Here is a 4,374-nt window from a genome sequence, read left to right on the forward strand (position 1 = left end):
CAGTTCAGTATTGCTCCATGGTATCCAGCAGTGAATGAGAGCTCCCTGGAGCATACTGAATCAGTGCAGGAAAGCACAAATACGCATGTCAAGCCTCACTCAACACCGCAACACACTTTTCCTCTACTGTCAGAGCTGTGATTGGAGGCCCACTGAAACCTCCATAACCTCTGCCTAACAGAACACGGGGATGCTCCATTCCAGAGAGAAAGCGAGAGAGAGCAACAATAGAAAGGTGTGTGTACACACATGCACGTGTGGCAAGGATGGAGTGGAAGCGACAGCTTGAATAAAGTGCATGAAAGTGTGTGTGTCTCTTTCCACACAGATTTGTGAATTTTCCTTTCTCCCTTTTCCTCCTCCCAAAAGCCAGATAAGGCACAATACCATTGGCCATAATGGCTGATGATTATTCTGGAGCTTTCATCACTTCTTCTGTGTCTTCCTGTCTCCATTGCTGTCCAGTCTGACTCAAGTGGAGCAGACTTAGCGGGAGAGGTGTGATGAGGTTGAGACCATTGTGAGAGTGTGTGTGAGAGACAGACATGACAAACAAACTGGGTCAATGAGAGTGAATGTGTGTATGTGCACATATTTAGGGGGCAGTGAGGATGGGTGTGTTTCAACAAAGATTTTATTTCAGGGTGCCAGTCTTCATTTGCATAATATTATTCCCCATGAGCAACAAAAAGGAGTGAGGAAGGTGAGAGATATGGAAACAAAAACACAAGTGATGAGGGAATAATGGTGGCCTTGAAGGGCCATTTGAGGAGCTACATTTCCCTGAATCACTGTTTAAAATGGGGCAATCCAAGTTCCAGAAATCATTTGGCACAGTTCTTTAAGAGGTAAACCTCTCCGACAACTGCTTTAACAATCTAAATGTACTGTAGATAGCAACTATCATTAAAAACTATACCGTACAGTATCTTAGTTGCATCTCCAAATGCCAGTGGTAAGACACAGAAAATGGTAAACGCCTGGAATGATTTAAAATAACACTCCACAACTAGGGCTGACGACTACTAGTGTACCTGTAAGGGCTCATGGGAAGACAGGTGTACAGGTGTAGGGAGAGAGTAGGGTCTGATGGGATGGGAAGGGGAACATTTGAACATCTTGGCCATGTTCTGTTATAATCTCCACCCGCTACAGCCAGAGGAGTACTGGCCTCCCCTCATAGCCTGGTTCCTCTCTAGGTTTCTTCCTAGGTTTTGGCCTTTCTAGGGAGTTTTTCCTAGCCACCATGCATCTACACCTGCATTGCTTGCTGTTTGGGGTTTTAGGCTGGGTTTCTGGACATCAGCTGATGTAAGAAGGGATTTATAAATATATTTGATTGATTGATGGGATGGCAGGTGTATAGATGGGCAGGTGTAGGGAGAGACTAGGGTCTGATGGGATGGCAGGTGTATAGATGGGCAGGTGTAGGGAGAGACTAGGGTCTGATGGGATGGGAGGTGTATAGATGGGCAGGTGTAGGGAGAGAGTAGGGTCTGATGGGATGGCAGGTGTAGGGAGAGACTAGGGTCTAGGGTCTGATGGGATGGTAGGTGTCTGAGGGAGAGACTAGGGTCTGATGGGATGGTAGGTGTAGGGAGAGGGACTAGGGTCTGATGATGGGATGGTAGGTGTGGGAGGGGTGGAGGGAGACTAGGGTCTGATGGGATGGCAGGTGAAGGGAGAGACTAGGGTCTGATGGGATGGCAGGTGTATAGATGGGCAGGTGTAGGGAGAGACTAGGGTCTGATGGGATGGGATGGCAGGTGTAGGGAGAGACTAGGGTCTGATGGGATGGCAGGTGAAGGGAGAGACTAGGGTCTGATGGGATGGTAGGTGTAGGGAGAGACTAGGGTCTGATGGGATGGCAGGTGTAGGGAGAGACTAGGGTCTGATGGGATGGCAGGTGTAGGGAGAGACTAGGGTCTGATGGGATGGCAGGTGGAGGGAGAGACTAGGGTCTGATGGGATGGCAGGTGAAGGGAGAGACTAGGGTCTGATGGGATGGCAGGTGTATAGATGGGCAGGTGTAGGGAGAGACTAGGGTCTGATGGGATGGGATGGCAGGTGTAGGGAGAGACTAGGGTCTGATGGGATGGCTGATGGGATGGCAGGTGTAGGGAGAGACTAGGGTCTGATGGGATGGTAGGTGTAGGGAGAGACTAGGGTCTGATGGGATGGCAGGTGTAGGGAGAGACTAGGGTCTGATGGGATGGCAGGTGAAGGGAGAGACTAGGGTCTGATGGGATGGCAGGTGTGAGGGGAGAGACTAGGGTCTGAGATGGGATGGCTGAAGGGTCTGATGGGATGGCAGGTGTAGGGAGAGACTAGGGTCTGATGGGATGGTAGGTGTGAGGGAGAGACTAGGGTCTGATGGGATGGTAGGTGTAGGGAGAGACTAGGGATGGGATCTGATGGGATGGCAGGTGAAGGGAGAGACTAGGGTCTGATGGGATGGCAGGTGTATAGATGGGCAGGTGTAGGGAGAGACTAGGGTCTGATGGGATGGGATGGGGCAGGTGTAGGGAGAGACTAGGGTCTGATGGGATGGCAGGTGAAGGGAGAGACTAGGGTCTGATGGGATGGTCTGAGGGATGTGTAGGGAGAGACTAGGGTCTGATGGAGAGACTAGGTCTGATGGGATGGCAGGTGTAGGGGCAGAGACTAGGGTCTGATGGGATGGTAGGTGTAGGGAGAGACTAGGGTCTGATGGGATGGCAGGTGGAGGGAGAGACTAGGGTCTGATGGGATGGCAGGTGAAGGGAGAGACTAGGGTCTGATGGGATGGCAGGTGTATAGATGGGCAGGTGTAGGGAGAGACTAGGGTCTGATGGGATGGGATGTGCAGGTGACTAGGGTCTGATGGGATGGCACTAGGGTCTGATGGGATGGCAGGTGAAGGGAGAGACTAGGGTCTGATGGGATGGTAGGTGCAGGGAGAGACTAGGGTCTGATGGGATGGCAGGTGTAGGGAGAGACTAGGGTCTGATGGGATGGCAGGTGTAGGGAGAGACTAGGGTCTGATGGGATGGCAGATGGCAGGTGAAGGGAGAGACTAGGGTCTGATGGGATGGCAGGTGTAGGGAGAGACTAGGGTCTGATGGGATGGCAGGTGAAGGGAGAGACTAGGGTCTGATGGGATGGGGGATGGCAGGTGTAGGGCGAGACTAGGGTCTGATGGGATGGCAGGTGTATAGATGGGCAGGTGTAGGGAGAGAGTAGGGTCTGATGGGATGGCAGGTGTAGGGAGAGACTAGGGTCTGATGGGATGGCAGGTGTAGGGAGAGACTGAGGGTCTGATGGGATGGCAGGTGATGGGATGGGGTGAGACTAGGGTCTGATGGGATGGCAGGTGTAGGGAGAGACTAGGGTCTGATGGGATGGCAGGTGTATAGATGGGCAGGTGTAGGGAGAGAGTAGGGTCTGATGGGATGGTAGGTGTAGGGAGAGACTAGGGTCTGATGGGATGGTAGGTGCAGGGAGAGACTAGGGTCTGATGGGATGGTGAGGGAGAGACTAGTATGGGAGAAACTAGGGTCTGATGGGATGGCAGGTGTATAGATGGGCAGGTGTATGGGAGAGAGATGGCAGGGTCTAGGGTCTGATGGGATGGTAGGTGTAGGGAGAAACTAGGGTCTGATGGGATGGCAGGTGTATAGATGGGCAGGTGTAGGGAGATGAGACTAGTAGGGTCTGATGGGATGGTAGGTGTAGGGAGGGAGACTAGGGTCTGATGGGATGGCAGGTGTAGGGAGAGACTAGGGTCTGATGGGATGGCAGGTGTATGGGATGGGCAGGTGACTAGGGTCTGATGGGATGGTAGGTGTAGGGGATGGCAGAGACTAGGGTCTGATGGGATGGCAGGTGTATAGATGGACAGGTGTGGGAGGGAGAGACTAGGGTCTGATGGGATGGCAGGTGATGGGAGGGGGAGAGACTAGGGTCTGATGGGATGGCAGGTGTAGGGAGAGACTAGGGTCTGATGGGATGGCAGGTGTATAGATGGGCAGGTGTGGTAGGGAGGGAGAGTAGGGTCTGATGGGATGACAGGTGTATAGATGGGATGGCAGGTGTAGGGAGAGACTAGGGTCTGATGGGATGGTAGGTGTAGGGAGAGACTAGGGTCTGATGGGATGGCAGGTGTATAGATGGGATGGCAGGTGAAGGGAGAGACTAGGGTCTGATGGGATGGCAGGTGTATAGATGGGCAGGTGAAGGGAGAGACTAGGGTCTGATGGGATGACAGGTGTATAGATGGGCAGGTGATGGGATGGGGTGTAGAGACTAGGGTCTGATGGGATGGCAGGTGTAGGGAGAGACTAGGGTCTGATGGGATGGCAGGTGGTAGGGAGAGACTAGGGTCTGATGGGATGG

At 52.7% G+C, this 4,374-nt stretch overlaps 3 long non-coding RNA genes across 4 annotated transcripts; all 3 read left to right on the top strand.

Moving 5' to 3' along the window:
- Positions 1–1,560: 1,560 nt before the first annotated feature.
- Positions 1,561–1,802, top strand: LOC121840719. Its single transcript, XR_006079852.1, has 3 exons — positions 1,561–1,591; positions 1,676–1,710; positions 1,767–1,802. It is a non-coding gene; the product is annotated as an uncharacterized LOC121840719 (long non-coding RNA).
- A 124-nt stretch (positions 1,803–1,926) lies between these two features.
- LOC121840723 lies at positions 1,927–2,571 on the top strand. Of its 2 annotated transcripts, XR_006079858.1 has the most exons (4): positions 1,927–1,976; positions 2,115–2,254; positions 2,462–2,477; positions 2,520–2,549. It is a non-coding gene; the product is annotated as an uncharacterized LOC121840723 (long non-coding RNA). The 2 variants fall into 2 exon arrangements; XR_006079856.1 differs by having other exon boundaries at positions 2,462–2,571.
- A 316-nt stretch (positions 2,572–2,887) lies between these two features.
- Positions 2,888–3,463, top strand: LOC121840724. The gene is made up of 3 exons (XR_006079859.1): positions 2,888–2,930; positions 3,353–3,387; positions 3,439–3,463. It is a non-coding gene; the product is annotated as an uncharacterized LOC121840724 (long non-coding RNA).
- Positions 3,464–4,374: the final 911 nt, after the last annotated feature.

This window comes from Oncorhynchus tshawytscha, linkage group LG02 (assembly GCF_018296145.1).
Source record: "Oncorhynchus tshawytscha isolate Ot180627B linkage group LG02, Otsh_v2.0, whole genome shotgun sequence".
In the NCBI taxonomy this organism is placed as follows: domain Eukaryota; kingdom Metazoa; phylum Chordata; class Actinopteri; order Salmoniformes; family Salmonidae; genus Oncorhynchus; species Oncorhynchus tshawytscha.